The sequence below is a fragment of the Amblyomma americanum genome, chromosome 9 (genome assembly GCF_052857255.1).
Source record: "Amblyomma americanum isolate KBUSLIRL-KWMA chromosome 9, ASM5285725v1, whole genome shotgun sequence".
Classification (NCBI taxonomy): domain Eukaryota; kingdom Metazoa; phylum Arthropoda; class Arachnida; order Ixodida; family Ixodidae; genus Amblyomma; species Amblyomma americanum.
In genome coordinates, this window is record NC_135505.1 from 45,820,270 (window position 1) to 45,832,385 (window position 12,116).

Genomic DNA, 12,116 nt, shown 5'->3' on the forward strand with positions numbered 1-12,116 from the left:
ACGCGCGGCGTAAAAGAACAACTCTTTGGCAGCCTCGTCCGCCAGCCGCCAAAAAGAGTCGAGGAATTCATGTAACAAGCCAGCACGATTGAGAGGACCCTCGACGTCCGAGTTCGGCAGTACAATCGCCCTTCCTCTGCCTGTGCAATCAGTTCGGACACGACGGCCACCACCAGCGACACCTTGCGGAAAGTTATCTGCGAAATCATCCGAGATGAGCTACCCCGATTACTGCCATCCTCCCCACAGCCACAAGCAGCGACTCTGATGGATGTGGTACGGGGAGGAATGCAACAGGCACTTGACATCTAGACGGCCATAGAACCCCAGGCCATGTCCTACGCCGCTGGAGTAAGGACTCCTCAGCCCCAACGACAACCCCTGTATCCTGTCCGACATCAACAACTTGTTCCCGAACGCCACCTCCCTGTCCCCACCCGCTCAGCCTACGATAGACGCTCAAGCCCCACGAAATGCGACGCCTGCAAGACTTCGGACAACCGATCGTTGAGCTTCCATTGCGGTGAGGCCAACCATATTCTTCGTCACTGCCCGTACTGAGGTATCGGTCTTCGAGGATTTGCCACTAACGCCCGACGATCACGCTTCGGACAATGTCCGCAGGAATTCGAAGAGTACCTGCGTTGAGAGCACTACACGCCACACCACTTTTCGCGCTCACCATCGCCGTCAACCTCGCACTTTGCGTCGCCACGCCGCAGCTACTCAGCCGCGGTACGAGGAAGGTCTCCCTGCCCCTGTAGGGGAAACTAAAGACAGCAACCTCTGGAGGTGAGGTTGTTCACGAGCGAAACGCCGAAGATCCTCCCCCGACGACGCCCCATGAAGACGCTGCACCCGCGAAGCCGCATGAAGAAACTGCACTCGCTGCACCGACGCCGTACAAAATGACGACCCCGACCACAATGCAAACTGCCTTCAAAACGACGCCGCCACCCAGAAAAGCTTCGACCACACGCCCCACCTGCGACTCGCATACGCGACGAAGCCGTGACCCGACGCCGAGAGCGACATGCAATGCAAGAGCCAGGACCTCTGACTTAAAAGCGACTATCGACGGCAGGAAAGTTACCGCTCTAGTCGACACAGGAGCCGATTACTTGGTTATGAATGGAACACTCGATGCGCTGCTGAGAAAAGTCACAACGGCTCAGGACGGCCCACAAATTCACACCGCAGGGGCCAGCTCAGTACGGCACCAGGACGATTCACAGCACGAGTGACTGTAAAATGACATACCTATCCTGCGCCTTTTGTTGTGCTACCGCAATGCTCCCGCGAAGTGATCTTGGGTATGGATTTCCTTAATCAGCATCAGCCGATTATCGACCTGCTATCTGAGCTGATCACCCTTTTGACGGACGAAGCCATCACTTCGATGAAAACTCGGGAAAATCACGTTGCCCTGAGTGTCCTGGAGGAAGAAGTGAGCGTCCCACCCCTTTCAACCGTTATCGTGACCATAGGCGCCACGAAAGCCATTAACGCTGAATCCATAATCGAGGGGAACATGCAGTTGCTTCTGGACAAACGAATCAGCATCGCAAGAGGCATCGCATATTTCCGCAATGGCCAGGCCGAAGTACTGCTGACTAACTTCAGCGAAGAGTACCGGCACATTAACAGAGGAACGACGATTGCTTTCTTCGACGAAATACCCGATGTACGGGACTCCAACGCTCTCTCCGGCCCTTCCACAAAAGATTCGCCTGACCAAGAGAACTCGCCGACTTTCGACATCAACGCAGCCCTGCCCCGTAACAGACAAGACTAGATGCGCAATCTGCTTCGAAGCTACAGTGCGTGTTTTTCGACATCGCGGAAGGTCCGACAAACGACAATTTCCAAGCATCGCATTATAATGGACCGACACGTCCGACCTCTCCGTCAAAGCCCCTACTGTGTGTCAACGCGAGAACGACAAGCCATCCGGGATCAAGTGAAAGAAATTCTTCAATACGACGTCATCCAGCCTTCAAACAGCCCATGGGCGGCCCCGGCTGTTCTAGTGAGAAAGAAAGACGGCGCACTTCGATTCTGCGTTAATTACCGCCGCTTGAACAACATAACAAAGAAGGACGTCTACCCCCTCCCCCGCATCGACGACACACTGGGCCGCCTCTGCAACGCCAAATATTTCTCATCGATGGACCTCAAGAGCGGCTACTGGCAAATTGAGGTCGACGAAAGAGATCGCGAGAAGACAGCTTTCATCACTCCGGATGGGCTGTTTGACTTCAAGGTGATGCCATTTGGTCTGTGTTCCGCACCAGCGACGTTTCAGTGCGTAATGGATACAGTGCTGGCAGGCCTGAAGTGGCCAATTTGTCTGGTATATTTAGATGACGTCGTTGTCTTCGCCTCGAACTTTGAAGAGCACCTCAAAAGACTTCGAATAGTACTAGATGCCATCAAGTCGTCTGGGCTAACCTTGAAAGCAGAGAAGTGCCACTTCGCCTACGAAGAGCTGCTGTTTCTAGGCCACATCGTTAGCAACGAAGGAGTACGCCCAGACCCGCAGAAAACAGCTGCTCTTCAACAGTTTGAACCGCCGGCTGTTAAGACAGCGGTGTGCAAATTTCTCGAAGGTGCCACTTCGCCTACGAAGAGCTGCTGTTTCTAGGCCACATCGTTAGCAACGAAGGAGTACGCCCAGACCCGCAGAAAACAGCTGCTCTTCAACAGTTTGAACCGCCGGCTGTTAAGACAGCGGTGTGCAAATTTCTCGAAGGTTAATATCTCTTGTTTTTAGAAATTCTAGAATTCGTTAAATGCGCGCCTTATCGGCAACCCTGTACGGTATTTGTCAAGTCTAGTAAGTAGAAAGGAATACCGCCTGAGCCTCGTAGCGAGACCCTTGTAGCATGAGGCGAAGTCTGGCAGGAACGAAGACAATAGCTTCTCTCACCTTCACGAAGATTGTATCGCTGGGGATGCAACAGGCCGCGCCATTATGTCCAACAACGAAACCCCTCGGAAGTACTGACAAAAAGGCTTTTGTTATTCGATGACTTCATTACACTATACAAAAAATAGGCATGTAATGATAATCGCTCTCCCTTGCCATTTAACACTACCCTGTGAATGTGTAGACAATTGCATACTCGCGTTAGTTTTACTCGCACGTTAAACCTTCAGATGCTTTCACTTCATCCGTCTTTCCTCGCGCCATATGAGTCTGGTATGATTTTCCTGATATATGAATATGTATAGCCCTTTTTCATACCTTGGCGAGGTGTGTGGCTTCTTTTCTTGAATAATTCGCTTTTATTTATTTATTTCCATGTTGTATTCTTTCATTCTTACGTATTCTTGAATGTATCGGAAGCATTCTTCTCCTTTGTGACCATGTATATTTATGAACATTATCCTGAATACAATTCTCTTATTTTTGAACACGTGCACTTGCTAGTGCTTAACCCTTTGTTTCCTGTCTTCTCTAATAGCTTAACCATTTTTTGAAGGTATAATTAGGTAAACAAGCTGGTGCAATGGGCCTTACATTAGAGCGTCCTGGTTTGTGTAGGTCTTTAGAAATCAGTCTTTGATCTTAATACATAACTTGGTCTTCTGTTGAGACAGCTTACGGTGACCTAGGTGTGAATGTAATCGGAACAGGCGACTTTTTGTTCAACCTCTGAGCCTTGCTCTCGGAGCCGCAAATGTACGGCTTTTCCTTCCACCTCCTTCCACTTCTTTGTGAAGAATAAAACTTGTATGTATGTATGTATGTATGTATGTATGTATGTATGTATGTATGTATGTATGTATGTATGTATGTATGTATGTATGTATGTATGTATGTATGTATGTATGTATGTATGTATGTATGTATGTATGTATGTATGTATGTATGTATGTATGTATGTATGTATGTATGTATATATGTATGTATGTATGTATGTATGTATGTATGTATGTATGTATGGAATGAGCTGGGACTGGCTCCCGTCTTAGTCTCTATTATGTCAGGCAACGTAACAGCTGTGTTTAAAATGCAAATGTGGTTCTCCTACCTTGAGATAAGTTTCTCAGGATCATTAAGTGGTACATCGGGTCGTTTAAAACTACCATAATTCATCCTTCCTGACAGTTCGAGCATGTGAACGCCCATTTCAAGTAACCAAAAACTAAAGAGCACGCCTTGCAACGGAACAATGCAACACCATACATTTCCAAGTCATTAAGCGGAAACCGCTGAAACGGATTGATCGAATTACCCAACGTCCAAGCCTCCTCTAAGGTCTAAGGAATGCTCCTAATCATTTCTAGTTTTCGGATCACATGGCGTTCAAGCGTATCGCTGACCTGCTCGTCAATGGTTCGGTATTCAGCAGCTGAGGCCTGGTACTACTGCTAACAGAAAGGTGCATTAGTGCCAGTTTCAGTATGGTGGGTTAACAGCTGTGGCTCACCTGAAGAAAGGTTGATGAGAGTCGACCGAACATTTAAAACGCTGAAGAATGGTAACAAGGTAGGCTTATTGAGTAGGCTTCAATTTAGCATTGAAGGAACGGGAAAGAACATCGATAAGAGACGGGTCTCCGATAGTAAGAGGTGTAATGGCGCGGATTTGAAGGGCAGCACCAGTTTCATCAGGGGTGTAGGCTTCGGCGAGATTGTGCAAGTCAACACTGCCAAGTGCTTTTGAAATCAGTAAAGTTGTAGGGCAGAAGAACGGGTTTAAACATAGAGTTCGAGCCACCAAAGGTTCTGAGCACGACATGCGGTAACAAAGCTTACCAGGGGTCAGCGAAATGTAAGGAGTGTGCATAGAGAACAGCTGCGTCACAAAGGCCGGTACAAGAAAGTGGGACAAAAACTGGGGACAAAGCCAGTACGTCTGTCTTCTGCAACGACCACAGTACCGGAACCAGCAGAGGGTACGCCCAAGCGAGGGTGATTCAGTTGCGACGATTCAAGCTTAGCCCATGCGCAGTCGATAATAGCCTGATGTGTGGAAAGGAAGACCCAGCCAAGCATGACGTCGTGAGATGAGCGAGTGAAGACAACGAACTCAAATATGTAAAGAACATCTTGGGTAAGTTGAGGGGTGGTGCAGGCTGCTAAAAGCCGAATGTCCCCTGTGGTGTCGTTGTAAATTAAAACGGTATGAAGAGGCGTCTTCACCGTTTTAAAGCCATAGCGTTAAAGGTACGTTACCCAGAAAATACGGCGTCGGCGTTATCGGCGTTGAGAGGGAGAAATCACGAGCAATTATCTGGCGGGTGGTGCCCAGAGAGCAACCTAGGAGGCAGTTGGGCCACCCAGGTCTCGTGACCTTGAGGCCTCATCGCAGCCTGATCGGACTGTGAGCAAACTGCCCACCGTGGCAGGTGCGAGTTAAATTAATGACTGGTCATTCGGGAAGGGCAACCTGGGCAGCCCAACGCCCACCATTAGCAGCACGTGCCATCGTAGGGCCGTGGCGCATCGCTTAACCGATGCACTAATGCGCCAAGAGGGGTTTGAATACAGCTAGGGATCTATTATTGTTAAGTACAGAAACACTAATTCTTCATATGTGATAATTAACTCACTTCGCTCTCGCGTCATACCCTTTGGCGGAGCTTAAGTGTCCTCTTAAATTTTCAGTCTGCGGCAGAGGCTTTCACTGAGACCTGACAAAGCGGATACCAGTTTCCCAAGCATTCCACCCTGAATAAGCCGAGCACCAGGCCTTGCACCCATTGTATCACCGGTGGGTACCTGGCGGTAGTGGGGTTCGAGCTCCGCACCTACCGCATGCGAGGCGGATGCTCATCCACTAGACCAAGTATTTGCGGATCTTTAACGTGGTCGTATGGAGAGGGCATAGGAGGGTGGCTTCCGGGTCCTACGGAGCTGGGATCTAGGAGCTCTCACCCTTATGGAGCGCGTTTCTTCTCGCCGGCTGTACCTGTTTTTAAACCGTCGCCGTCGCTGCAGGTTATTACCCGCCGCGGTGAGTCAGTGGTTAAGGCGCTCGGCTATTGATCAGGAGTACCCTGGTTTGATGGAGGCGAAACGCTAAGGCCCCTGTGTGCTTTGCGATGTCAGTGCACGTTAAATATCCCCAGGTAGTCGAAATTGTCCCAGAGACCCATTGTATCACCGGTTGGTACCTGGCGGAAGTAGGGATCACATCCCGCACCTACCGCGTGCGGGATCTAGTTAGACACCTTATTTCTCAGGCCCGTTTTAGTGACCGAGACCTAGCTGAATACGCTTTCGACGGTGGCGTTTCATAAGTGAATGACAACAAAGAGTGCCAGCTCAGACATCAATGGGAACGTGAGCTCGCCGGCAACATTTTTTACATTTCTGACGCTTACCCAGAATTAATTTTGAACCCGGTAGGCTATGCCATATCGTTGAATTTCATTTATAGCTGGCAAACTCAGACTCTATTGCATAAATTGAGTTTGTAGTTATAAAAGCACTGAGTGAGTGCCGGATAAAATTCGCTGAGTACTTTGCGTTTTTTGGTTCAGGCTCTAGGTGCAGGTCGCTCTGAAGCTTTAGGCTAGCAGGTAACCTCTTTAATGCACTTTTAATGGACACAAAAATAATGTTGTGGTGCCTATCCAACAGAAAATGTTTGTTAGAGAAGCTGAGAGAAGACGTTTCGAGGCTGTTAAGAAAAGAATTGCCATGCACTGAAATGTAATATCTATGTGCTGCTCCCATTTCGCTTTGTGGTCCTGCGTAGGTGCAGGTGTTAAAATTCTTGCGATTAACTTTTTCACAAAAGAGATGAATTTCTCCTTTAGCCTGACAGGGGCCAGGGCCTCGCATTGAAGGAGCTTGTTCATTCGCTCAAATTTACTGATGTAGAACAAAAAGTCAATTTTGCTCATCAGTGTACATTCCTCTTAATATGCACTCTTGCTGCCTTGCAGCATTTTATACTTTTCATTGCTTCAGAGCGGGCTTTCAGTGCAGCACACTGATTCATGATTCAATGCAAGGCAGGTGCAATGCTGATCCATCGTGTTACACAGAGGCTGGTAGGTGTCTGTGCAACAAGATGGCAATTACAAGATGTGCCACCATCACCTCGGGGTATGTCCCGAATGATAATGAGGGACATTTCCCCCTTCTCTTGCCCTTTTGGAGAATGTGTTATCCATTTGAACGTTTTGCACACATAAATTCTTGCCTTAGAATAGCAGGCAGGGCAGTCAGTGTGGAGGTAGCCTGATGATCACCATTGATTGCCTGATGACAGACTAGCTCTAGGGAATGATACATACACTTTAGAAGCACGCATGTTCTACCTTCATTTTTGTCTACAGGCTGTTGGGCTGCCCACGCAGGGCACTTTCCCAGTCTATCCTGAGGTCCACACAAAATTTCGTGTCGTTTGCAATCAGCTAACAGGGCTCCAACAGAGAAAACAGCCTCTCCGCAGATGCCTCGAACACTGGCACAAAGTAGAGAAAGGATATACAAAAACATCCACAATCTTTATTACAGAACAAATCATATTGACATGGGCGCAGCAAAAAATGTAATCCAAAACTAGCCACATAGACAAATGGAAACTTTCAATGCCAGCTCGGACGAACAGCAGCCCAATATGGCAACCCTCCTTGTACGATTTTGCCTCTTTCTTTTCTCATTCATTATAAACAGGAACTCCTGCAGCGCAGATGTTCCTCAGAATTTATGATGAGGAGCTTGTGCTGGAACCGTCTGCAGCTACCAGTGACACTGAGCGGGACCACACAGAGCAGACGGATGGTGGCCAGCAGCAGCAGCAGAGCCAAGTCATTTCAGGGCAACAGCGTCCTCCCTCAGCACCTCCGTCTGTCGACCGGCGCCAGCCTGCAGCTAGGCAACAGATTCTGCCGGCCATGGCTAAAGGCAAGTCTTTTAGGAATGTGTGTTTACCACATGTTTATTTACACACAAAGCGGAATGGTGTTCAGGAGAGCATTATAAGTGTACACGGGTAAATGTTGACATGAGTAGGGTTTGGGCAGCTTTGTCCGTTGATTTGTGGAAGTCGAACTAGAGCCGTCTTCATTTAACCCTACAGTACAAATTATCGTTCATGGCTATATGGAAACTATGAGTATGTATTGACACTCATTCCTGACACTTTTAAAACATATGCATAAAAACCACAAATATTAACAGTAAGAACCTCGCCTGAGTAGGAAGACAGAATGCAGAAATCAAAACACATTTTGCATGGCGCAGCAGCTCATGACCCAAGTGTTTTTTTATCACATGAATGCTTAACAGAATTGGAAACATTCCCATCTCTTTCATGAATAGATCTAGAAATGTCGAATAAATGCACAGGAACAAAATTTGTTTATCAAGGTACGTCAGGCACGGAAACACTAACCTAAAAGGTAGGTGTCACACAAATACATGTTTGCAAACCATACAATACTTAATCAGTTGAATATGAACTTTATCACAGGAGCTTTATCACAGGATCTGTGCTTGTCCTACGGCATTATAATACTACACAGCAGCCGTACAGTGCATGAACTCAATTGAACTGACGGCCGAAATTGCTTTGTTTGTCTACCTTTGCAGGAATTCGAGGACTACAAAGCATGGGCCTCCAGCTTGTGACAATGAGGGAGACTCATGAATATGAACTTCGAAACAAGGAGCTGGAAATTGAAAGGAGGAAAGTGGAGAACGAGGAGCGCCGCCTTGCTTTAGAGGAACGCAAGCTGGAGCTCGAAGAAAAAAAACTCCAATTGGAAGCATCCTCCCGGGAAGAAAACCAACAGAAATTCATTGAGCATCTACAAAAAATGTTTGATGATCACGACAAAAAACTGCTCAGTATACTGAATGCACAACAGCGATAACATCTTGAAGTAACATGGTAGATTGGGCCAGTTGGTTGCTATTCATAATGCAAACAAATTCGCAGCATAAATAAGACGCACACGGAAGACGAGGAACACACAAGACAGGACTGTGCTGCAGCTGCAGACAGGACTGTGCAGCACAGTCCTGTCTTGTGTGTTCCTTGTCTTCTGTGTGCGTCTTGTTTATGCTGCGAATTTGTCTGCATTATCGATAATATAAATAACCAAATGTCATTTTGATTCATCATTACCCTTTTACAGTCATGAAATAAACTCTTCGCTTTCGCAGCTGCGTGGTTTTATGAAGCACTATCGAGGGGCAAGGTAACCCTCTAGAGGTGGTGGCTCAAGGCAAAAATACTGAGAAACTTGGGCGCTGTACAAGCAGGTATGGCAGTTCGCAAGAAGTGCACTTGCTTTGTATATGCGTGGCAGGTTCTGGAGGTAAAGCTTCTGATTTTTTTTGAAGTCTACAAAGGCAAAAAGTCTCGCAATTTTACCGAAGCCCCATTCCACTGCCTGCCTCACGCTGCTCATAGCTTTGTTGAATGCTTGCTGCTCAGGGGTCAAGGAACCACCGCCATAGGGCTAAAGCAGAAGGGGCCGCAAAGGGTAGGCAGGGTCCCCGTAGATGACGTAGTTGCGCCCCTGAACAAGCTTTTCCAACTTTGCATATGCTTTGCTGTTACCGAAGTTACCTGGAAGAAGGAAAATAAATTGTATAATGACACGACGTTCAACCTTGCCTGTTTCCAAGCACCAGGCATAGTGAAGAATGAATGATAAACAACGCTTTGTTGAGGCGGCTGTGCTTGCCAGTTACTTACCAGCATCATGTTTGCTTCCGGGATACGATCCGTCTAACTGACAGATAATCCCATTTGGGCACATTACTGACTGGTATTTCAGGGCGTGGACGCGTTTGTGGCCGCTAAAATAAACTTCTTGGTTCCTAGATGGTCGGCATATCGGTCGCGCCATGCCGTCTATGAACGCCCAGCAGTTTTTAAGCGGGGCTCCTTTTTTGTGAACTGCGTGAAAAAAAGAACGAAAATGTGAGAAATATTGACTCGCAAAACTGTAATCCTATTAACGGCTTACCTGAGAGAACGTTTCCAGCGAGTCCAGTTTCAGCCAGGCATGGTTGTTTAGGTGATCCAACAAATGAAAAGAAACGCGTTTCAATGTCCCCGAGAACTATGTTGGTCACAGACGATAGGGTAGAGCTGTGTCGCCTGAAAAGGTCTTCCAGATCGCAGAGCCGGTTCGGGTACGCAAGCCGTCGCAGGGTTATGCACAGGGCCTCGTCCCCGGGAACTGCCACCCTCTGTGGAGTTACCACCGCTTCAGGTATTTGTAAGGCCCTCTGCAGCCTGTGCAAGTCATGCTTCTCGAATCGAAAATGCGTCCTGAACACACCACTGTCGATGTCGTCAATGTTCAAAAGCCCGCGCACAGAAAGTGGGTCACGTCGCGTCTCACCAAAGACTTCAAGACACAGCAAGTCTTCTATCTCTGACCACTTTAGCTGTGACAAGTGTAGCGGGTCTTGGAGTATGCTCTTCGGCATCTCTAGACCTTACCACATTGCTGTGGCGGAGGCAAAATGCGGTCGTGACTCGCGAACTCGTGCTAATCTACACACAGCGCACCAAAAAACAGCTTGTGGCGTGGGGCTTCGGCTTGACTTGACCGTCACAGTGCCAAGCATTTTTTTGTCTACCACGACATACTTTAAATTGGATTGTAAGGTCCACAAATGTTTAAATATATATTATAAACACAAATAACGCCTTTATTTAGCAATTTTAGTACAGCAACAGCAAGCGCGATTCATATTCGCTTCGGCATAACTCTGATTTTCACCAATAGGTGGGGCTGCGCAGTGCTCCGCTGTACTACGCTCATTCGGGCGTTTTAGACGCTGCGCTAAAACTCTTTACTCGCGCTACGCTCCGCTGGTGCTCCGCTGGGGTACCAGCGGAGCGGAACGCAAATACGCTCAGCTAAAAGTCTCTAGTGAACCCGCCGCAGTGGCTCAGTGGTTAGGGTGCTGGACTACTGATCCGGAGTTCCCGGGTTCTAACCCGACCACGGCTGTTGCGTTTATGAAGCGAAAAGCTTCACTACGCGGGTCAGAGCCGAGCTTCGCGTGAGCCGAACTGCTGAGTTATGCGCATGCGCGAAAACGAGTGACGTCACGCGCCGCGCAAATGGTCGGTCCTCGCCGCTGTCGTAGCCGTCGCCGCCACCGATTCCGTCGCCTGACCTTTCGGCGTAGCCGCGCGCTACTGCACATGTGCGTGATGCGCATGCGCAAGGAGGCTATACATCTATACGTCCTGGATACAGCGTACGCTCGGTTTAAAGCGCTGCAAACAAAGCCCACCACGGTTCTAACAATTGCCTTACTTAACGTTAGGCCGTTACTTTGCCATATGGCTGACGTTTGTAGTGACTCGCTCCTGCCAAGTGCCGATGTTGTCCTCTTTACAGAGGTTGGCGCTGCGACGGGATCACAAACTGTCTCAATCCCCAACTTTAGCATGGTTGCTTACGCCAGTCGTGTTAACCCTACCAAAACTTCCGGCGTGTGTATCTATGTGCAGAACGGGATTAAGGCCACCCAACTGCCGACCGTCGCTGAAACGAGCGGTGAATCGTGTGCTGTTCATTGAAAGAAACTGGCATAGTTGTGCAGGCGGCATACATGTCGTCTGACAATACGGTAAACGGCGTCGTGCGTGTTGGGGCTACTGCGATACCGAGCCAAGTGAATGGTGAACATTGTGTTGTCGCGGCTGACTTTAACCGTTCCTCAAGCTGCCATGACGTGCCCCTCAAAGATTCCTTTACCTTGGACTAGGTCAGCTCTCCCACTGAACAGACAGCTGGATGGGGGATCACTACAGACCTTGCATACCAAATATAAACTGTGCATTCTACGTACTCTTCTTTCCCTCCCTCCCTTATCCCTTCCCATACGGCGCAGTTCAGGTGTCCAACGATATATGAGACAGATACTGCGCCATTTCCTTTCCCCCAAAAAACCAATTATTATTATTATTATTATTGCATACTCTGTAACAAACATAGAGACAGCCGCTTGCTACTACCCGGATCACCGGACTGTCTTTATGGCTTTAGAGAAACTGCAAGACTATGTGTCCAACAATAATAAAAAAGAAGTTTAATACTGTCGCTTCTGTGGTTAACTCGTAAACATATGCCATTGAGTAACCAAGTCTACGGCTATAGATAAACCATGTATAC